A 25129-nucleotide genomic window follows, 5' to 3' on the forward strand; every position below is an offset into this window, starting at 1 on the left:
TCATTTTGGTCGACCACTTTTTGCCATTTTTCTGCTAGAGACATTATTCTATCAGTGAAAACATTTCTGGTTTCTCGGCGAAAAACTGCGATAAGTAATTTTCACTGGCTTCTCTTGAAGTCAACTTTACTCCATTAAGGGAGTTCTGCATTGACCGAAAGAAATGGTAGTCCGATGGTATAAGGTCAGGGCTATATGGTGGATGCATGAAAACTTCTCATCAAACCTCTCCCAGTTTTTTTCGAGCCATCAAAGATGTGTTTGATCTAGTATTGTCCTGATGTAAGACGAAGCATTTTCTGTTGATCAGTTCTGGCCGTTCCTTTTTTCGATTGCTTGCTTCAATCTCATCAGTTATTGACAGTAAAATATAGAATTAATCGTTCGATCAGGCTGGAGCAGCACATAGTGGATGATTCCTTTCCAATCCAACCAAACACTCATCATAACCTTTCGAGGCATCAATTCTGGCTTTGCGACCGTCTGTTAAGTTTCACCACGCTTGGACCATGAACTTTTTCGCACATTATTGTCGTATTTGATCCACTTTTCTTCTCCTATTATCATTCGCTTCAGAAATAGTTCGATTTCATTGCATTACAGCAAAGAATCGCAGATGTTAATTCGGTCCATTAAATTTTTCACTGACATTTCATGTGTTGGCTCAATGTTTTTTTTTGTAGCCGCCTTTTTTAAATGGTTTAAAACAGTTTGATGATGAATGTTAAGTTCCTTAGCGATGTCATGCCTGCTTATGTGACGGTCCTGGTCAATCTTTTCCATAATTGCGTTCGACTTTTCCAACGAAAATAAGGTGACATTGGAACTGTGCGCGTCGAAGGATTTGGAGAATTATTTTTTTTTTTAGGTTGGTTGGTTGGTTAGTCACATTTATGTCAAATTTCATGTCAAAATATTCATTAGTGTTTCAGATACGTGTCGTTTTGTGAGTTTTTCGTTTTTTGCGATGTCGAAATTTGTAGAGCAAAGAATTTGCATTAAATTTTGTTTACGGAATCAATTTTCTGTTGCGGATACGTTAAGGATGGTGCAGAAAGCCTTTGGTGATGAGGCGATGTCTAAAAAAATGTTTACAACCCGTCGATTAACAATTAGAGACTTTGCTGATGAAGTAGGCATATCGAAAGGCTCAGCCAATACCATTTTGAAGGATGTTTTGGGCGTCAAGTCTCGACTGGTACTGAAAACATTGAATTTTTTGGAAAAAAGGCGTCGCGTTGAAGTGTGTGAAACGATGCTTTCCGACTACCAGGGTGTCATGAAATGCATTATAACTGCCGATAAGACTTGGATCTATGCTTACCACCCCGAAACAACCGACCAATCGAGCGAATATCGTGCCGAAAGAGAGTCAAGACCAAAAAAATCGCGCCAAAGTCGCTCACAAATCAAGGTCATGTTGACTGTTTTCTTCGATTATCGTGGTGTTGTGCATAATGAATTCCTTCCAACCGGTCAACCAGTCAACAAGGAATATTATTTGAACGTTATGCGCCGTTTGCGTAACGCTATCCGCCTAAAAAGGCCGGAATTGTAGAAAGACAATTCTTGGTTTTTACACCACGATAATGCATCATCCCATACTGCCCTCGTAATTCGTGATCATTTCGCCGAAAACTCAACCCATATCGTTCCGCAACCACCATATTCACCTGATCTGGCGCCGTGCGACTTCTGGCTGTTCAGCAAGCTCAAAAGACCGCTCCGGGGACACCGTTTTTAGCCGCAGCGAAGACGGAACTGAAGGACATCCCGGAAAGTGACTACAACCAGTGTTTAGAAGATTGGAAAATCCGTTGGCATAAGTGCGTTGCATCGGGAGGGGATTACTTTGAAGGGGATGAAATTGATTTGGAAAAATAAATAAAGAATTTTCAAAATAAATACAATGTCACCTTATTTTTTGGGCACAGGTCGTCTGCAACGACATCTATTGACAAAATACGAAAAGACTTTTCCGACTAGCCAATACTTGTGTTGCATTTTAAACCTTTTGTGTGAACAAGCGAAAGCTCACGCGTGCTTTCATGTCATTACACAGACGCGGTTCTCACTGTACTCGTATATAAAAACGCTTCCAATACATTGACCTTTATCGACTCATATTTCATAATACAATACCATTCGCCGATAATGGCCTGCGTTACATTTTAGCAAGTTCAATACTAAGTGTGCACAGCAAGTTCGACGAGTTAATTACTTATAGCCTTGCCAAGCGTTTTGACATGATTTTTGCTAACGCAGTTTTTGCTCTTTTACGCTTCTACAGTTGTTTGCTGTTTTCCGCGTGATACTCCAAGCCTCGCACCTGAATGGGCAAATGTTCGAATGCTCGCCTTTGTTTTTCATTATGTCCATAAACTTCTGTTTCGGTGCAATAAAAAAACTATACAAATTTTGAGTGGCTGGCTTACTTAACAGCATTAAGACAAAGACGAAAGCAAATTGTAACTCCAAAAAAGTTGAAGAAAATGTGCAAAAACATTAAAAAAATTAACAAAAAAATTAAATAACGCAAATCAAATTATTTGGCGTTTCTAGCCACCGAGTGCTCGCATTTGTATATTTTTGGCTTTGGACACTGTTTGTTGCCTCTATGGCGCAGTCAATGCTTAGCGCACGGCTCTTTATGGCCTTTCGTTGCACACTTTGCGTGATAAATTTAATACACCGCATTGTAAAAGCGAGAAGTGTGTGCTTTTTTCGCTCATTGCACTGGACGGACGTGCCGCAGCCACATAGAAATTCCTCGCATTTATTGCAACACACAATAAATTTACAATTTATCACACGCTTTGGGAATCCATATGGGATTTTAGAGAAATTATTCGTTTCGTTGCTTTTGGAATTCCACTTTTGTCGCTAAACCAGCTGTCTAGGGATAAGTGCGAAAATTGTTTGTGTGCAAATATTATATATAATATATGTATATATTTAAAGTATCAGCCTTTTCTACAAACGAGTGATACAAGCATTGGAAACCAAGACAGAAAGAAGCTTGATGTTTGGGTATCACATGAATTGTCTGTGAAAAATTTAGTGTTTGGTGGGATTGGAAAGGAATTGTCCACTATGAGCAGCTCCAGCCTAGTCGAACGATTGATTTTACATTTTACTATCAACAATTGATGAGGTTGAAGCAAGAAATCGAAAAAAAATTGCCAGAACTGATGAACAGATGGCTTCGTCTTCCATCAGGGCAACGGTAGACCACAAACATCTTTAATGACTCGCCAAAAACTGAGAGAGCTGGCTGGGAAGTTTTGATGCATCCACCATAAAGCCCTGACCTTGCACCATTGGACCACCATTTGTTTCTGTCAATGTAGAATTTCCTTAATGGAGTAAACCTGGCATCAAGAGAAGCCTGTGAAAATTACTTGTCGCAGTACGAGTACGAGTACGAGTATATATAGCCAGGCGGCTTTGAGATCACTAAAGTCTGTTTGTTCGTCAAAGTTGATGAAAGAATGTCTTGATGTCTTTGTGAATCTAACATTTTTTACGATAAACATGCAATAGATTCCAGGGCATAGTGATATCCCTGACAGCCAAGTCTCGGTGGAATCAATCCCTGATTTCCTCGACAAGCAGGCAAACGTGGCATGAATGGAATATGGGCCGAATATTAATATTTAAGAGGAATAATATAAGAAATCTAGTAGGAGTACCAACAAGTCACTGTCTAATAGGTAGCTATGCCAGTGGACTAGGAACTCCATATAACGACTATTTTAGAAACTGTCAGGAGTTAGAAGAGAAAAAGACATTTAAATATCTTCTATAAAGGAAAATAATCGAAACCAGCGGTGGAGGGTTTCTTGACTCCGAAGTTGCCCAAATAAAACTGTTCGTACTGATGAACTTTATCAGAAGCACGGGATGGTTCAGAGAGGAGCCATCATAGTAAGTGTTAGTACCAGTAGTAACACAATAGATCCCCTAAAAATCTAGGTGCGTTGTCAGACAGCTACTCTGTCTACCTACCTAAGTAAATTTCAAGTTGATTAGGTGAGTAATTAAGTGATTAGGGCTCCATTCTGACTCTCAAAACTTGCGGATTTGTTTTTTAAACGAAGGACACACTTGAAGTTTTGTTAGACTTTGTGAAAGAGAGCATGTCTCTAAAAGAGAAAAGGCTGTTAGAAAAATATTGTTTTATGGTTTTAAAGTTTGCTATGCATTACGAGTATTTCGTACTCTTCGAACAGTCTCTTGCTTAATCATTACTTTATTTCGATTCAATAAAATTACCAAATGCCTTACACCAGCCCAGAAAAGTAACAAAGTGTTAGACAATTTCAATTCAAAAAAACTACAAAAAAATATATATTAAGTGTTCAAATAAAGAGCGAGCTTAATTAATTTTAATTACGCCAGCTGCGCTGTTTACATAACACACATAATGTAGATAAGTGAATACGAGCTTTTATATGCCGAAATGCAATATCAATTTTATTTGGTGAACATTTAACACCAACAAAAGGGATTTGGGGCTTTGTCATGCTGCATTAAGTAGGTTACTGGGTTACTTGCACTTATGCTTTCCACTTCGGTTTGACCCGTTGTGGCTGCAGAGCCACTTTTCCCAGAGAGCAAAAGCAAAATAATTCGATTCTTTTAATTAACTTGAATTTTGTTATTCCATTTTTTGTGGTGGCGTTATGCGAACGAAAGCTTCTCATTTCCCATTTTCGGATGTGGAATGGTCGGAAGATGAGAGTTCGAGATACGTGATGTTTAAAGCTGTGCTATATACTTAGCAAAGCTTTTCTTGGACTATGCCCTTTTGATTTCGAATCCAGTAGTCGATTAGATCAGAGAGTTTGGTAAAACTTCTTTTCAATTCCTATGACAGCCGGTTCTACGATACCGGAATTGACCCGGACTCAGTTCGGCTAAGACCTAACTCCGTTCGGATCGGTAAGTTTTTTAAAAACCTTTTCAGAACAAAAATACATGACGAGTTGGCTTACTCTGGTGCGAATGGGAATTCAATTTACTTCAGCTGGTCAAAACCGTTCAGCACCTTCAAGGTTTGCTTGAAGTAATGGATATTAGAGAAGCAATCCAAGTATTTATTCATTATTAATAACCAACTTTGATTTAGGGTTGTTAGGAATGCAAATAGAACCAAAAACTTATGCTTTAAGGAATGAGTGTAATATGTTACACATCAAAATCAGTTATAGTGTGATAATCAGGATACTTACCATCGGGATCTCCACTTTAGATACTTGGGATATATAGAGTATAAGCGAAAGACGTTGAGTTGCTAGAACATCACCTTTGTAATTGTCCAGCCTTCAGTCAGCTGTGACTGACCATCATGAATTGCTCTAAATGATCCATTTTAAATGAAATCGGGTAGCTAGGGTGTTTAGATTAGGTTAGGTTAGGTCGTAGGGTTGATCTAAAATCTATGGATCTTAATTGGACAGATTTTCGTCCTTTGAGTTATTCATCTAAAATTGGATCACCAGATCCTCATAGATCAACGAAGCCATTTGAGCGGTTAATCCCAGATACTTTTCTAGGTTCGCCCAATACCACACAATAGACCTAGGATCGCGGTGCGTTCATCGTTTTAATAATCAAGATATGTACTATGCAATGATATCTCTATCACAGTCTGACAAAAGTCAAGCAACTGACTAGTGACCACTTTGCCTTCCTCCATATAGCTTTGACCAAGAGAATTCGACAGAATATTTAGCCACACCCCTTGTAAGCCTATTGAACAGTGTTCAGTTAGAACTCCTATAATTGCGGTAAGATTGGCTTTGTTAAGAGCTGGTAGTTCGGGGACCACTTACAATTTACTCTGGGCCATAAGGTTCTCGCACAAGTTTTTGTTGTTGACCTAGGGTGGAAAGAGCGTAGAAAATATTCATCAAATTCTCCGCATTGCCAGATTGGTTCAGTTGGGATCACACTTGGTAGTATAAATATAATAATAGTAAAAATAATACTAACATCTTAGGCTCAGCAGTTCTTAGGACCTCCCCTCTAAACCAATCAATCCATTATTCGTGTAGTTGTTTCCACCTTCTCAAATATTTTTGAGAAACGTGTTTTCGTGTCAACTAAATTTTGACCTTCAACTTGAAAACCTTTCTACATCATCTATCCCCATGTATGTTCGTTTGTGGGCTAATATTCAAGCGATAAATTATTATTTTCTTAAAGGACGTTTTCGCTACTTTGCTTGGACTCATGCCAACAGTTTGGATACTCGTTACACAAAGGCGACTAACGGACTGAAAGCAAGTTATGGTATTTTTCGGCAAGAACATAAATCTTGGCGCACAATAAGTGGCATTGGAAACAACAAATTACACATTTTATAATATTTTGGAATAATTTTTTAAGCAGTTAAATGTCAAGGTCAGAAGAGCAATTATCTAGTGGACAGTGTATCAGATTTTTTTTCGTGTACGGAATTTCGCAGTTTATACTTATAAAACACCATAGAGTTTGTTATCGAAGTAGTGGAAGTGGAGTATTGGAGAGTCCAGTTAGTATTTTATACATATGTATGTATATAATCAAAAATTTCTTCAAAAAAAGAACTTTAGAATAAAGGTACTTTTTCTGTTTTTATGTTGAGCCTTTGCAGGTATTTGCGAAAGTAGCTAACAGACAGCTCTGCAATCATGAAATGGTTCCGATATTCGAAAAGGTGGATCATCGGATTTTGAGCTATTCGTGTAGAGGTCGGCAAAGAGAGCCTATGTTTGTTATATAGTTAATACCTAGAAACACTTCTATGGTTGAAAAAAAACGTATTTTCATTCCTTCAGCTTTGACGCCAAGAATTCTCAACCAGTTAATCGCTCGTATGGAAGTATTTTTTTATCCGCGTTCATTTTCTTCCAGTTAAGTTAAGTTAAATTAAGCTGAAGCAAGTTAAGTTAAGTGGAGTTAAGTTTAGTTAAGTTAAGTTAAGTTAAGTGGAGTTAAGTTTAGTTAAGTTAAGTTAAGTTAAGTTAAGTTAAGTTAAGCTAAGTTAAGTTAAGTTAACTTATGTTATGTTATGTTAAGTTAATTTAAGTTATGTTACGTTAACTTAAAGTTAGTTAATTTAAGTTATGTTACTTTAAGAATTTTTGTTGTTCGCCTTCATTTTCTTCCCCTCCATCCATGTGAGATTAAAAGTAAATTGCAAAACCGGCTTTTTTAATGGACAGCCGAAAATCGAATTTAATGTAACCTAATTTAGTTCAACCAAAAATGAGTTTAGGTCATTTGTTATCTGATATGTTGACAATTTCCAAGCGAAGGGAAGACATATTCAATCATATAGAAATATACAAGCAGCGGACACGCGCCATAAAATTCCGCTGAATACGAAATGTAGCTCAAACATACAAATTATACGCAACGACGCGGCGAAATAGGTTAATGCGCTCGCTTTGGTTGGTGGACTAAGCCGCCTCCTTGCATGCTGAAAAGGTGTTTTCCGTAAACACTGTCACACAGCAACAATTTACATACACGTGATCGAACCTATGCACATACATAGATATATGTATATGTATGTATAAATGTTTATATGTATATACCGAAATGTAGGTGTATGTATGTATGCGCATTTTAGGTTCTACTCGCCGTTTTTCTTCACGCCGCCGCGCATATCAAAAGCAAATTAAGGTCGCCCGCATCGGACTTGTGTAATGAGTAGGTAGACTCAAAGGTAAAGCGCAGAATAGATAAATGCGTGTCTTCATTACCCAAAAATACTATATACAAGGCGTGGTATGTATACACTAATGCACATGTGTCTGAAATGAATAAAAGTTCTTCTTCGTTTGTTTTCACTTTCGGTCCCAGTGTGTGGCTATGCGTGTAGACTTCACCTGAACTAAGCACATACATACATAAGTATGCTTTTATTATAATTTTCAATTCAACTTATATATTTTGTCTTGGTCTTGTGCATAGCAAGCGCAGAACACACCTTACTTAGCCAGCAAGGCGCACTGCTTCGGTCATGGCAGCCGCAGCGACACGCTAGATAAGCTTACTCGTGTACATATGTATGCATGTCTGTTTATGGTCATATTTATTGCCATACTGGCACTAACGTAACACAATATCGTTCGTGTTGTGCTTGGTGTTAAAAGCAAATGCTCGTTGGCTGGCAGTTGGCTTAAGATTGCATGCGTCTTGAGCGCTACTCGAACGCTTAGCCGGTGAAAGATTAAGCTGTGCGTGATTCTTATTACAAATTAGTTTATTACGTTTTTTATGACTTCCCAAAAGTGGGAGGTTAGTGGATTTTGAAATTTTTATAAATTTGGAGTTCGATAAATTTCAAATGGTAGTGAAGAACCAGTCTTGGATTTATGAGATGCAAACGTAAAGCTATTTGATATTACTTATAATTTCTAAAACGTGCGTTACGTTAAGTTAAGTTAAGTTAAGTTAAGTTAAGTTAAGTTAAGTTAAGTTAAGTTAAGTTAAGTTAAGTTAAGTTAAGTTATGTTAGGTTAATTAAAATTGTGTTTCATTATCTTTTGTTAAGTTAGCTTTTTCTTATTTCTCTCTCTTTCAAAAATTCAAAAATTGGAAAACATTTCAAAACAGTAGAGAAAAAATAAATTGTTTGTTTAACAGCAATGATTGATTTGGGTAGGAAAACCCGTTGAACTAAAATTATTGATCAAAGCGCCTAATTGTAGACTACTTAAATTTTTCTTACCACAGCAGCTATCAAAACCCGGCAAGCAGTACCAGTTACCCAAATAACATTGTAGTTTCATATTTCAGCTTTTTTGTCTTCAAAAGCGGGTATTTATTTCATTTGGCACATTCAAGTGCTTTGTTTTTGTTTGCATTTTCTCAAAATTCTACGCACCAGAAATTTTCTTCGCACACACGCCATAACTGCGCTCGTATTTCGTTAATGGCTTTGCGTGAAGCTCCTCTTATTTGTTGCACTTAAACGTGTCTAAAATGAGCGATTGTCTGTCTGGACTTGTGAGTGAGTGCGTATCGTGTGGCAAGTTCGCTGAAGTTTTGTCTGCTTATTTTATGCCGTTATTTATGTATTTTTATATTTCGGAATACTTTGCGGTTTGCTGCGCTGTTGCAAATGGAATTGGTGCATTACAATTTATAAGTTGTGGCACGTAGGCGCACGAACGTACATTTATATGTTTGTATATATAGATATGAATAATTTTGCATACACGACAGAAGCAGATTCGTTCAGTACACTCACATATATGGAGAAATGATAAATTGAAGTGCAAATTTTAAAGTTTTTAAAAATTTGTTTTTAAGTTTTTTGGGCAGTACATAGATTTTGAGTGGGTTAAAAGGTCTTATTGTTCTATTAGCGCTTAAAAATAAATCAAATTCACAAAACTAAGAATATAAATTTGTGTTGAATTTAAAATTTTGTAGAAATAATCATTTTCTCTCTCTAAACTTCAATTGATATCACCAAAACTCTTCTTTGTTTTTATTTACGCACATGGTTTTGGCCACGCTTCGCTGAGTTCACGCACAAATTTTGCAAAATTTGTATTCGAAAATGTTAAAATATGGCCATTGACACGTTTGCGAAGCTCAATTGTAATTATCGTTTCGTTATTTAATTAGCGGCTCTAGCCGGAAATAATCTGTAGATCATTTTAAGCGGATATAGTGGTACGTAGATGGTCAAATATTCAAGCATTAAAAAAGTTTAGAAAATTTGATAATTTTTTCTTGCTTTCAAAATTGTTTTTGTTAAAATAATGCAAATTAGTTTCAATGTAGATATATTTTTGTTTTTGTATTCTATATAAAACAACAGATTTATGTATAGTTCTGTATATCTTTTCTTAACTTTAGTTCGATATAAAAAATTAATAAAGCCCGATGCTTTGTATGATCTTATGACCATGTATGTTTCTATCAAACTTAGAGAATCTCACTTTCTAAATGTAGATAAGCCTGAAGGATTTTCAAGTGTTCCTAGTACGCTATGACTTCATACTGGATCGTGGAGTTAAAAATCAAACTCTGGCGGTATTTTTTATCCCCAAATACGTGTACCTGCAAGGAAGATGTCTGTGGTTTAAAGTGTGATTGATATCAACTAAAGCTCTAGACTTCTGAACTGCAGCGATTTTAAAGCTGAGATTGCTGCCATTATGGTAGCGTTACACAGAGAAATTGTGCAGACCTCTTCAGAGGAGGACTAACAATTCTAATAGCAAGGCGGTGATACTAGACTTGAGCTTACTGACCATATCAAGGCTAGTCCCTATCAAATCTCAAACCACTGCAAAGCTGACGAACTAACAAGAAAAGACACCCTATCCCCGCTATCAGTAGAATGGTGTTTTTTTTTCTCCTTTTACGTTCTACAAGGGGTTAGCTGGTTAGCTTTGCGAAGGTTTGGACCTTCTCAGCGCTGGGCTACCATTATTTCTTACGCTGCCACAAGATTCGTTTGGCACAAGGCGGTACGCAAGAGGTCCAAAGATCTATTCGCCTCCCGTATGTATAGCCGTTCCCTAGTTTTAGGTGTTCTACCTGATCTGCGTCTTATCGGTGTCCATACAGTAATGTCAGTCGTAGGAGCTGTTTGAAAGAAAACGAAGTACTCGTATAAACAACTCAACACTTCTTCTCTTCTTCTTGACTGCGCCGTCTTTGTGAGGTCAAATCTTAAACTCTTGGCAGCTCTCACTTTCCGGCATCCCGCTGAGCTGGTGGGAATAGAAATACAACGTATAAGCTGATTAGTATTGGTCTCAAGCCGCATGGTCGACTTATGAGTTAAGATAAGATTTGATTACAGGAGTTCTATAATATGACTGCTCAAAGGAATTTATATTAGAATATTAGTGCAAGTGTGATCCCTTAGATCATGTCATTGAACTTAACCTGGCCTAACTTAATGTTTTGTCTTCCTGTTTGAATGTTAAGTAGTATCTAATTTTGGAAATATTGCACTGAAAATTGGTGGAATGAGGTATACAGAGACTTCTTTCAATACAATTTTTATTTCTTAGAACTATTTAGATCGCAGATTTAAGGCATATTCGCCTTTTCTCATTAAAGTAGTTTTTTACATATGGCTCAAGCAGCTAACGACTTCCGATACTAGACCAAGTATCTTCTGGGCAGCCAAAGAACATCCGTCTGAAGGCGAGCTAAAGTGGGAAGGCGAACCATCCCTCCCCATGGTTGCGCGCTCGGTTTGAGACCCGCCACGTAAAATACGCATCCAATGAAAAGGAAACAATGGCCTCGGATAAAAAAAAAAATATATATTAAATTTGCTCTTCGCGAACATTTTACATTTTAATCAGAGCTGAAAATGCCTATAAGAACTCTAAATGATCTCTAAGTAGAGCTAATACTTTGACTAGCGGAGAATATAAATTAATAATTTTTTGCATTTAGAAACACGACAATTCACTTTCAATCCAACTCTGACTCAGAAGCGAACAACTGCGCACATGTCATCACAACTAAAACAAAAAGTTAACAATTTCAAGTAAACAGAAACATTCCAAGTTGCTAGAAATGCTCCGACATTTGCATTGAATGTAAAAACATACGTATGTCTATGCCCAAGTCGACTTTTAGTTCAACTGTTATCCGCTGATCACAAAAACAATTAACGTTCAACTCGTTGCTCGGCGAGCGCCAATTTGCGTAAAGTCAAGTTCATCTTCATATAAGGGAACTTGACTTGAATTGACTTTGTCTCAGTGTCGCCGATTTGAATTAGTTATGATGTTACACCGACAAATAGTTCAAAGGCGTACGTATTCTGCCAGCGGCATTTTAATTAAATTGAAACCGACGTAGAGAAATGCACAAGTGTGTCACAGCTGCAGCGTTTGAACAGTTCGCCGAGGGGCGTGATTTTACGATGCTACTAAGACGCAGTTACAAAGTATAATACTGAATAGTATGCATAACAAAAGGTAAGGAATGAGCGGTGAACAAGTGAGTGACTCAAAGCTGTTTTTATTTGGAAAGGCCTATGAGTAACGGTTATAAAACTGCGATGACGTATATTTTATTTTACAAATAATGGTTAATTAAATAAAGAAATTGTCATCAAGAGGTAGTTTGAAAATTGTACAATTATGAAGAGTATTCGAAGAGTACTTAGGATCTTTAGGAATGCACTAGCAATGGGGGCTTTTGGCTGACATGTACTCCGTCGAGGTCGAGTTGAAGCTCGTCGAAATAGGTCGGAATATTTGAGGAAGTAACAACTATACCGAACAAGTCCTTCAGTTTTTGAAATACCGATATGCTATTTTGTTGACGTTTATTCTTCTCTAAGAAACTACTCATTTGTCGGAATCGCCGATATTGGACTACTACAGCATATGGCTGTCATACACAGTGAACTATCGGAATCAATTGATTGCATGGAACAATTTTTCATTTGACGAGATATCTTTACGAAATTTCCACAGGATTATTACCGATCGGATTACTGTAGCGTATAGCTGCCATACAAACTGAACGATCGGGAACAAGTTCTTGGAGGAAACTTCTAGAATTTCTTAAGGGTTCTTTTGTTTTGGTGCAACTGAAGTTAAAAGATTTTCCTTGTTTTAACTGTTTCTCGAAAATATTGCCTTATTATGCTGTGGTTTGCTTTTCTTTCGAGTTCCCAAATTGCTGCTGGTATGATCTGTCGGACAGATAAATTAGTTTTATTATTTTTAGGAGGACCTTAACTTCATTGTGTTACTTTTTCGACCTTTACAAACTTTTAGAATCAAAGTTTGTAAAAAAAAATTAGTTAATTAATGTTGCCACCATACAAAGAATTAATAATAATTGGGAAAAGTATATCAAAATCAATAAACTGTTAGTGAGTGTTTGAATAGTACTTTTAATGCTTTTTAAAATTATAATTTAGTTGCAAAATTGAACGAGGTTGCCACCATTTTTAAATAATTAACTAAACAAAATTAATTTTAAATATTTTAATTTTTTTAATTTTCGAAGCTGATTTTGGAAAAAGAAAATATTAAAAAAAATTTCGAAATTTTCGAAACAGAATTTTGAAAAAAAAATATACATATAAAAAAATTTTTAGTTTGTTAATTATTTAAAAACGCTGTCAAAACTTGTTTTTTTCAAAAATTAATAAAAAAAAATTTGCTTAAATAAAATTTAAAAATTTAAATTAATATTAAAAATGTTCTTAAAACATAATTATATGCATGTACATATGTATGTATGTACATATATCGAATATTCTCAAAATGAAAATAATAATAAATTAGAACGAAAATTGAACAAGGTTGCCACATTTTTAAATAATTAACTCACAAAAATTAAAAAAAAGTTCTTAATTTTTAAAACTGAATTTTCAAAAAAAAAAACAGAAAAATATTAAAAAAATTTTTTTAATTTTTCAAACTAAATTTTTGAAAAAAAGTATTTAAAAAGAATTTTAATTAGTTAATTATTTAAAAATGCTGGCAATATTTTTTTCACAAACTCAAAAAGTTTTTGCTTAAAAAAATTATAAATTTAAATTAAAATTAAAATTTTTATTAAAAAATATTTCAATGTATGCGGACATATGTACATATGTACATATGTATGTATGTATGTCGACGAATATTATCAAACAAAAATATTAATAAATTTGAACGAAAAGGGAACGAGGTCGCCAGCATTTTTAAATTAAATTAACTAACATAAATTTTATTAAAATATTTTTTTTTTATTTTTTAAACAAAATTTTTGGAAACAAAAATTATTAAAAAAAGAATCTAAAATTCTTAGTTAGTTAATTAATTAAAAAATTCTGGCAAATATTTTTTTCTTTATAAAAAAAAAAATTGCTTAAATAAAATTAAAAATTTAAATTAAAATTAAAATTTTTATTAAAAAATATTTCAATATATGTGTAATACATAGGTAAGTCCAAACATTCTTAAATCGAAAATAATTATCAAGTTGATATCTTAAAAAATTTTTTCTGGACACCCAATTTTTTTTGGTCACCCTAAAGCTCAAAACTTTGCATGCTGCATATAAAAACACAAAATTCACTTTCAGCGCTAACTTCGATGTGTAAGTTATGTAGAATACTCTGTGGGAACTACCTTGCACCTAAAAGCTACCTTAAAGCAATCACGACCGCCTGCCTGCCCTATATGGAATTTAGCCTTACCCAAAGCGATTTATATTCAATTGAAAATGTGATAAATTATACAGCTGAAAATATGCGCAGTACAAGCTTGGCATTTAAATAGCGCGATAATTGCAGCGACAAAAGCGGCATGCCGGAGATTTGTGAGAAAATTCACTTTCGAAGTTATTAAAGTCTTATATAAACTTATATATATATAAAAGTAATTACTAGTGCATTGTTTTGTGAACATATACTTACTTAAATTTTCTAGGAACTTGAGTTTAATTATATTTGTTAATTAAAATTTACTACTAACATGCGAGGGAATGTGAAAATGACATAAAAGCTTATGGATTATTAACTTCAACTAATTTGTTTTATATATTATATGTATGCTTGTATGTATTATATACTAATTATTTTTTATTTTTATTTTTCTTACAGTCCAATGTCACCCTCACGCGATCAACTGAGCTGTTGTCACAAGTGAATCACTGTTGTTTCTTACATTTACACCTCATCAAAGTAAGTACACTTATGTGTATAAATGTGTATACATATAGCTCATAAGACAATTAGCATGAAAGCTAAACAGAAACAGTTAATAGCGCACTATCACACAAACAATACAAGTAATTAGCGTAAAAACTGAGGAAATTACGAATTTTACACCTACGTGAAGTAAACAAGCGCTACTATTTACCTACTTCGATGACTTCCTGTCCTTTCTTTGGCTTAATGGCGCATCACACTTACATACCAATATCACATTTATGTATGTGTGTGTGATATAAACTTATTATAGCTTTGCGAATCACTAATTACCAGCTGTGTTGCTTAACATCGCTTGAAAAAAGCCACAATACCGAACAATTCGTAGGTTTTTTTACGGCCGCCGCTGCGTATGAGTAACCGGCCTGTGTTAGTGCAGCCGTCTGCTGGCAATATTTTTGCGCATTGCACAATCGTGACCATTTGCATAAGGTGTGCAATACTGCGAATGCAAAAGGCGGTGCGTGTACAGTCGTGCAATAACTGTGCAAACAAACGGCTATGCCGAAAAAGGCAGACAATGCAAGGTGGTTGCGTGTATGCAAAATTTATTTGCCTACCATAAAATGATTGTTACGCCGACTGGCAGTCCGAGATTTTGCAAATGACTGTTTGTGTGAACAAATACATAAATATATACATATCCATACAAACATATATATATATATACATATACATATATCTACACTTGGCGCTCGTAGGCGGTTCATCATTACGCTCATCTTTAGTCCCATTCTTTTTTGCAGCGCTTTTTTGTATTTACTAATTCTTTCAGTTTCTGCTACATCTTCCACTGCTTTATTCATTTGTGTTTTTGCTCATTGCTATAAAGTATTGTAAGGTCGTAAGAGTTAAATGCGCCGGCGTAATTGCTGTTGGCACTTTAGCGTGTAATTATTCTTACAAAGCAGACAATAGAATTTTTGTGGCATGGAAGCAGACAGCACTCTACAGTTTTATATACATATATTTATGTACATACATTAGTGCTCCTTTATTTTAAATTATGAGAAAAAATAAAATAATAATAACAGTGCAAATATTTCCAGACATTAGTGGGATTATACTGCAATAAATAAGTTATTAGCATTAAGACTGTAAAATTATATTTCATATATAGAATGAGTAGAGAGAATTGAAACGGTTAAACCGTTGACATCAGTATAATGATGCCTATAACGGCTGAGTCCTGCTTCAACAGAGTTTGATGTTTTCAGTTTCGCCTCATTTCGTCAAGCGAGACTAGCAAAGCGAGTCTAGCATTGATACGTTTCATACCCGAAACATTAACTAAAACAAACCTAGACCATTAACTAAAAAAACCCAAAACATTAACCAAAACCAACCAAAAGTATTAATTAAAACCAACACAATGGTTCTCCAATCACTATGTCTTTAACTTTCTGAGACTATGGTCATTAACAGAGGTGGAAGGACAATCGGATGAGGAAAATTTTCGATGACTTCCCTTCGCTGGTGCTTTGTGACATTCAAGTACTTGAGTTCTTGATAAAGTAGATTCCTTAAAACAAGCTAGCATTACAACCATTCTGTGGCCATGATTATTTTGAGAACACAGAATTTCAAGCAACCTCGTTGTTCAAAGTCCTCAAAAACGGTCGATAAATCATTGAAGACATACCAAGTTCTGGACGATCTTCGACTTCTTCAACTGATGAAAATACAAAAAAAGTAGAGGATGTGGTGCTTGAAAATCGTCAGGCAAGCATTAGAGAGACGGCAAGAGAGCTCGACAACTCTCGCGAGTCCGTTGAAATGATTTTGGTGAATTTTTTGGGTATGAAACGTGTTCTTGCTTGAATCGTTCCGTTAAAGCTGATTTTTTTTTAAATAGTACTGCAAACCGGACTCTTTGAACATGCCTTTTCGAACACGACCGGAATTGGCCAGATTTGGCACCGTCTGATTTTTTCTAGTTCCTCAAGATGTCATTGCCGCTCAGTAGAACCCCTTTTCAGTCGATCGAAGAAGTACAACAAAATTCGCTGCAGCATCCGAAGGCCATTCCAAAAAGTGCTTATGAAAAATGTTTCGAGGACTGAAAATCGTTGGCATAAGTGTGTTATATTTGGCATATTGATGAATAATTAAATACATATTTTGCGTTTTATTTACAATTTCCGAGTACTTTTTGGACACAATGTATATTAACTATTTTTGACACCAACTCATTAAGCTGGTTTACTTATTCTCAATATATAGTGTAGAATAAAAAGACAAACGGTTAGATAAATCACCACATTCATTATTAGGGAGATAAAATATGTCATGATTAGAAATCTGTGAATCGAACATATTGTTAAATATAAATATAAATAGTAAGTTTACGAAAACGATACTCAAAATTATTTTCACGAATTTTCAAAACATTACACACTATAAGAAAATCATGAAAAACTTAGCACCCTATACTCGTATTGCGTATTGCGCCCTGTAACTCACAACCGTAATGAAATAATTAAGGTGTCGCGCTCAAAATTAGCTGTCACACATTTATAACGAAGTAGTATTCCATTAAATGCGCACCCTGCCAATTACATCGTGTAATCACTCTCCAGAAATCCATTTAAAATTACTTTTTTTCATTTCCACATACCCATAGGTATAATGCAGTCATAAATATGTGAAATTTAACTGAGCCCGTGAGTATTAATTCGCTTACTTAATTAGTCTAATTGACTTAATTAGTTAGTAGTAGTTAGTATTCACACGTTTTTAGAAAAATCAACCCGTGTAAACAACAGTTAACAATTTTACAGTGACACAGAGAATTGCAAATCAACGTATGAGGAAAAAACTTGCAACTCTCAGTCATTAATATTAATATTACAATATTAATAGTTGTCAACGGAAATTGTTGCCACTCCTTTTAACTGGAACTTATCAAGCTGACCAGCATACTCCACTTAAACCATTTTAATAGTGGATAAAAAATATGAAAAAGTAATTACTATCTGTCTGTCGCGATGTTATGAAACTGTTTTCAATACATTCATAAAAATTTTTATCAATTTGGAACTGTTATGTGACTAATATATTTAAGGTAGCGGTATGTATATTTATGGCAGTGATTTTTTAATTTCTCATTTTGAACTCTATGGCTGTATAGAAAGCATCTGATTGGTTACGTTTCTGGTTAGTACTAGTGGAAATAGGATCAAAATAATAAAAAAAAGGTCTATTTGGTTTTTTTTCAATGAGATTATAATTCTGTCAAAGCTGTTTTACTGAAATGCTAAAACCATATTCACTTTGTATTAATATTATATATAGGAATAATATGACATAGCAAATACAGGTATATAATTTGACATATTGACTACAAGCAAATCATTTCGAAGACATATGAATGTTCGTAGCGCCCTCGTTGAAAACAAAGTCTTGAATTTGGGTATCCCAGAATTGTCTAGCTGAAACTTTATACAATAAGCTGAATATGTGCTGAAAGCCAAGAGGTCAGAGTAAAGTTACCTTCTACTAGGGTTGTCTTTTATATTAGGGTTTGGGGGGAAAAAATAAATATTTAAATTATATTTTTCTTATGTTTTTTTTTTTTCAAAATATTAACCTTATGGATTTGTTTGAACCAATTTTCGTAGCACTTATTAGCTACTCCTATTGAGTTTCTTATAAAACATGCATTCTGAACGCATCAAGCCTCTTTTCAGGTGTCGAAAACACTTACTTCTTACTTAGTTTATCTTTTACGTACGAGAATAAAAAGAAGTCATTCGATCCCAAGTCGGGATTATATGGTGGATGACTCATTAAATCGATGTAGTTGTTTCAGTTCATGTACGAGAGCTCGCGTTGACGTGGGGAATAGTGATCCGTCTTTGTCGCTTGGTTCTCCTGATTTCTTTAAAGAAAAGTTGGTTGTCTACCACTTAGAACTTACTGTTCTGTTGCTCTATTGCACACAGCATTAATATTTTACGGAGCAACAACTGATTTTAGGGGATCTTTCCGAAATTCGTCTTGAAGTAATATATGACCTCGATTTAATTTTTTGACCGATATGAGTATTTTAAGTTACTGTAAAGAACACAAATAGTGCTCGTTTCTCAAAACGTTCTAAGTTCATACATATAAAATTTCACACTTTACAATAAAGGTGTGAGTTGCCACATTGCAACAACCTAAGTAAAGTGATTCAAAACTTGTACAACCCTGTAGTGAGGTCGGAATTTAACTCATTAATGCAAAAAACAATTAACAAGAGTTTAAAATATTTTACAATTTGCATTTTAATAAAGTTATTCTGCGATATTATTAATTAGTATGTATGTTGGTTTAGAAAATACTAATAATACTAGTAAATGAAATTGAAGAAATTCTCTGATGGTAATAAAGAGCATTAGCTGTCATAAATGTCTGGTGTATTTTTTTCGTTGCTCGCGAGAATGCTGGTTATGATTGCTTGAAAAATTCTTCGTTTAATACCACTTACTTCTATCTGACTCACTATGAGGTAGGGAAATGTACCGAATGTGTACCTTTTCCTGTTTTTTGTACAATCGAGTGTTCTTCTGGAGCTAGTTTACTTTATAACGGATTGAATTTTTATTGATGTCTCGAGGTTGGACGATGAAGTTAAAGAAGGACTTTTATACCAAGAGTTTTTCCTCTAACCAATGTTATCATAAAACAATCTGGCGCTATCTACCCACAACAGTATGAGAACAGAATTTGCTGGTTTGCGGGACAGATCGAAATTGACCCGGATTTTCTCTGACCAAAGGCTGTTATTTCGACGATCTAAGCCTGTTTGAATCGGTAAAGAGCGAGCTCAAGTTGATATATGTATATATGGAAACAGAAATCGAACTCACAGAATTACATTCATATCTTCTGTAGTTGGACCTAAGTCCAGTGTGATTTTCGTAGCTGTAGTTCGCGAAACTGTAGAGTGTTGAAATAATCATATCAGTTTCTCAGTCTAACTGCCGCACAGTTGAAGTTCCAATCCTCAAGTTATAGACTGATATCACTCACCGAAGCTCTAGAAAAGTCATGAACCGATACAACTTACCCTTGTCAGACTCAATAAAACTAGAAAAAATTATAGAGTATGTTCCATGCGTTCTGTAGTTCAACCGTGTGTTTTTTTCAGCTAGCTTATTTTATAACGGATTTTTTTTAAGGGGTTCATGTACTAAATAAAAATAATAATTAAATAAACTTATTTTTGAAGTAGACAATTTCTAAACAAATGGCACGGGTCGATGGAGGATTTTCTGAGAGAATATTCACAATTTTCAATAAAGGACTGTATTGGAAAAATATGAGTGATTACCGAATTTCAACATTTTTCAGCTTTAATGCGATTTAGTCATATATATTTATTTAAAAGTATGTCTACCTTTAATAAATATCAGTTGGTGAAAATATATAGATATCAAAATGATGTTGAACAAAGTATTACAATTCATTATAATATGCAATAATTATCACACAATACCCTTTTTACTCACCGATTGACAAATACCATTTGCAAAATATTTGTTGAAAAGGGAAAGTGAAAATATATCACATTGCAAACAAATAAAAGTCAACTTATTTTCATTCAATTTTTAATCACAAATATTTAGGCGCCTTATAACGATTTCACAGCCAGGCAATGCCAGGCTTAATTGCCAATTTCATAATATTGTACGTAATTTTCGCCTTTTGAAGCACCAATTTGTTATTACTAACATCTTCATCAATGAAAGACTTTCTACACATCGCAGGCACTCAGACCTTTATATTGATTCACTGACAATATGTCATTCGCCAACAAATGGCTTATTTATGATGGCTACTATAATGAGCTTATATTGTCATTACTGTCATCTCGGCGCACAGTTTCTTCAACTCTAGCCACATTTAGGCGAAAATTGTAACAAAGACCGCTGGCTTTTTCATGTGTTGGTATGTCTCTGCACATGCCTGGTACTTAACAATCTACTTAGGGCTCTCAGCTCGCTGCTTTTAAAATAATTGCTTTTGTCTCGTTTTTCTTATATATTTTTTTGTTGTTGTTACTTTTCCAAATGTAATTTATTTCATTGGAGCCACGTGCAATTGCCAAGTTCAGCGTTCGGCGTTCAGCGCTGAGGGAAAATGCAAATGTCTCTTGGCTCGTTTATAAGATTCGCGACAAGTTGGCAGCATTGTGTGCTCTTGAACTTACTTAATCAATCATTCGCTTCAGTTTGTATGCACTCGCTTGCTTCTTTGTGAAAATATTCACTCTCTTCGTTCAATCACAATAATTTCACTTTTATTCAAGTGAAGGTGGGTTTTTGAGTTATGAATCGGTGGTATTTTTATTACTATTCCAGGTAGTCGCGTCCACTTTTTATAAACGATTTTCTTTGAAAATGCTAAAAGTACAACAAGTTAGGAAGCCATGAACTAGAAACTCGTAGATTGGCTGAGAGAATAATGGCATAATTGGCACCAGTTTTAGCAAGAAATCTCAATTTTCCAGCAGTGTACCTTCAATAACATATTTAGTTGAATTTGGTTTGTGACTCCGCTAAATTATTGCTATTTTACTATGCGCTCAAATGTAGGCAACAATGGGTATAATTTAATATGAACTATTTATTTGTAATAATTCATTGACTTATGAATTACCCTGAACAGCGTATATTAAGTTTGCCACGAAGCTTGTAAGGCAAGGAAGGAAACTGAGGGACTAGTTTTTGAGATATCGACCTGAAACATTGCACACTTTCTTTTCTCCTTAAGGCGGTATTTAGTTGTCGAAATCGTCGATATCGGAATAATATAGCGTATAGCTGCCCTACAAACTGAACAATAAGAATCAAGTGCTTGTATAAAAAACTTTTTGATTTGACGAGATAGCATCACGAAATTCGGCATAGATTACTCTCTAAGACAAAGGTACAATCTCTGAAGAAATTTTTCTAATCGAATGTCTATAGCATATAGCTGCCATACAAACTGACCGATAAAAATCAATTTCGTATATGGAAAGCTTTTTCATATGACCAGATATCTTCATGAAATTTAGCATAGATTATTCTCTAAGACAACTGTATAACCTGCGTACAAATTTTTCAGATCGGAAGAATATAGTATATAGCTGTCATACAAACTGAACGATTGGAGTCAAGTTCCTTTATGGAACCTTTTGTATTTTTTTTTTTTTTTGATTTTTATGGATACGGTGCGAGCCAAGTTAATGGTTTTCATGTATGAAATGTAGTGTTATACATATATGATATATGCATATATAACACTATATCTCTCTCGAATAATTATTCTGAACAACATGTTCCTAGAGTATATTGTAAAATGTTTATAAACATCTCGACCAAAAAATTTTCCATTTTTCATTTAAACCAATTAATCAACTCTTCAAAATTTAATTTCTCACATCAAATTTGAAAATATGACAATATGAATTTTTCAATGCATATTCAACAGTTTGAATTATAATTTACAGTTGCAATTGAGCAATTCAATTGTGCACTGATCATGACAGTTACATTGCCTCGCAGCCATGCCATAAACAATGCGACTACAAATATAAAACATTTCACAAATATTTCACAAATAATTAGCCACTGAGCAGCAATAACATTAAGCTGCTGCCAATAGCCGAACAAGTGCAACCACAATGCTAAATTTGCAATTGCAACAACTATGCGGCAATAAAGCAATTTGCAGGCGTCACACTCACACACGAACACACACACACTCACATGTCGGCATGAGCTTTTATGGTTTGTACATGAATTTTTGGTGTACAACAAACAAAATGTACAACAACAGTATTGTGAAATAAAACAGTGGCACACATTGTTGTTGCTATTCACGTACCTACTTAAGCGGTTTTTGTTGCAGACCAAGTCCAACTCAAGCACAGCCCAAAAGCGTGTGGCGCGAATGAATGCAATTTGAGGCCAAAAATGCGAACTGGAAAAAATAAATATTCGCGCTCATGCACTTAAGTGCGATTCGGTACGCAAAACAATGCGCATGCGCAGTGCACACAACACACACATACATGCAAACACACAAACACCGGTGCACATTAAGTCAGTGTGACGCTGGAGGGCGGCTGGTGGCTGCCTGCGTGTATACGGGGGCAAAAACAAGACTACAACAAAGTGGCGCAGCGGCTAATTAAGTTGCTGGCTTGGCGTCAAAGCGCGCAGCCCTGACACAGCTTTCCAGTTACTTTTATGTTAACACTTTCAATGCAAAAAGCCAAAGAAAGCATGCACAATAGAATTAAAAAGGCAAAACAACAAACACATACGCTATATGCATTGTAAAATGTGCGAATCATAACAGCAACAACAACAAGTAATCGCGATTGCATGCCACGAAAAGGGTTCACGTCAACGCCCACTAAGCAGCATTTTGCTCCCCTTTGTAATTCCCACTGCCTCCCTTTGTAATTCTCGACATACTACATGTTGCCTGCCACAGCTTGTGGCACCACGGCGCGCCAATGACTGACGTCGCGTGCTGTCCCTTCGTTCATAGAAAGTGAGTTGTGGGAATCCGTTGCTTTTTACATCCATTCAACCCACTTTAAGTAAATCATGTGTAAAAAGTAAAAAGTCAGAGGCCGCGTAACTTTTCATTTCAAAGCGACGGCGTCTAATATGTAACTGTGTGTGTGTAGAGTAAAAAAAGTTCGTTGTAAAAAATGCAAAAAATGCAAGAAATAAAAAAAATCGCAAATCTATGCAAGTTGCGCATTCTCATGCAAATATACATACATATACACAGTTATGCATGTATCTAGGTATCCAGGTATATACTCTCGCATACCTCCACTTACAAAGTGCACATAAAATTAATTGCTGCTCATTGTACAAGACTTGTACTTGTAGAAACGTGTAGGGTACTTTGTATTCGTCTACTTATGACACACACTTCTCTCAAGAAATGCTCTTGCTCTAATTTTTATTTTATTTCATAGTCTTATTTGCACTACTATCTGTATTATATATTTCCATTACTAATATATGGATACATTTCTTTTGAATATAAATACCTGTAAAGGTTGGTTTTCATATTCGGATTATTCCAAGTGAGCAAAAAGTCAAATAGTACACTGAAAGAATCACACGGAGCCAAATATGGTGAATACGGTGGTTAATCGATGGTATTCATTGCGTTTTTGGCTATAAATTCGGTCATAAGCTCAATGCTATGGTGCATTATCATGGTGTGAAATCCGTGAATTGTTTCTGACGCAAACGCTTCAATACGGCCAAATAGAACTTCATATTAATCGTCTGCCCCAAATGGAACAAATTCTTAATGCACCAAACCACGAATATCGAAAAGAACAAAGAACATCACCTTGATTTTTAAGCGGTTTGGCGTGGTTTTTTTTGGTTTCGGCTCATTTTTACCCCTCCATTCCGATTATTGTTGACTTGTTTGCATGTCAAACTCGTACACCCATGTCTCATCAGCAGTTATAGTGCTATCCATCAAGGTGGAATTCAGAGGTTACAACCTAGTAAGGTTTAGATATGTGATCAACCTCCCCCGAGACAAATTCCGTCTCCAGACACAGGAAGTACTTGTCCAACTTGGGCATAGTTTCTTGCGCAAATTGTCGGTATTGCGACAAGGAATAGGCACCAGAGCATCTTCTAGTTTGCCCAGCAATTTGTAGACCTAGGCTTAAAGCCCAATGTTCTATCTACGTGGCCAGGGATATCATCACCTCAGTTGCGTTTAATAAGCTCCTGGAATTATTTAAAGTGACCAAATGTGACATAGAAGAGGGCACAATAGACCATAGGTTGCAGTGCGAGTCTCAATTATTTTCTATTTATCTAGTGCCGAAAATCAAATAAATTTTCAGGCAACCATGATACCACCAAATGGAACCAGATTTTTTTACAACTGTCAAGCGATTGTAGAGACCCTTAAATAGAAGCTTTACCCAAATAAGCGACATATACGAGCACTCATGCAAGAATGGGTTGAGTTTTTGAAAGCTTGTGGGTAGCGTGGTGTCTTTAGTTTTTTGGTTTTCATTCGAAAATTCTGAATGTTGAATCACTTGGACACTCAAAACTTAAACTTAACTCGTTTCCTGACAGTTTTCTTCTCATAGTAGGCATTTTTTGTCGTCTAATCAATAGTAATAAACATGCGACCACACGAAACAACTTTTGATGAGAAGATTATTTTTCGACCAGGTCCATTATTGTGTTATCTTTCACATTTACAGCAAGTGTGGAAGCGTTTTTCTTCTTCCCTAATGCTTTGTATTCTAGGGGCAGCTAGAAGTGAACGCTAACTGCCCACAAAGCGGGGTCTTCTAGGAGGAAAACCAAACCATAACGAATTATTCAATTGTTCACATTTGACAGAAAGCTCTTTTTGAACTAAATACTCTCCCAATTGTCATACATTTGACTA

At 35.3% G+C, this 25129-nt stretch overlaps 1 protein-coding gene across 3 annotated transcripts in view; it reads left to right on the forward strand.

The window, feature by feature from the left end:
- The window catches only part of LOC105225699 (uncharacterized), a 69978-nt gene that overhangs the window by 31952 nt on the left and 12897 nt on the right, over positions 1 to 25129 (forward strand). For all 3 annotated transcript variants that reach the window (XM_029549957.2, XM_029549958.2, XM_029549959.2), the window contains exon 3: positions 14588 to 14668. The gene's annotated coding sequence lies outside the window, so the exon portion shown is untranslated. The remainder of the gene's footprint in view (positions 1 to 14587; positions 14669 to 25129) is intronic.

Source organism: Bactrocera dorsalis, chromosome 4 (genome assembly GCF_023373825.1).
Source record: "Bactrocera dorsalis isolate Fly_Bdor chromosome 4, ASM2337382v1, whole genome shotgun sequence".
NCBI classification, from domain to species: Eukaryota; Metazoa; Arthropoda; class Insecta; order Diptera; family Tephritidae; genus Bactrocera; species Bactrocera dorsalis.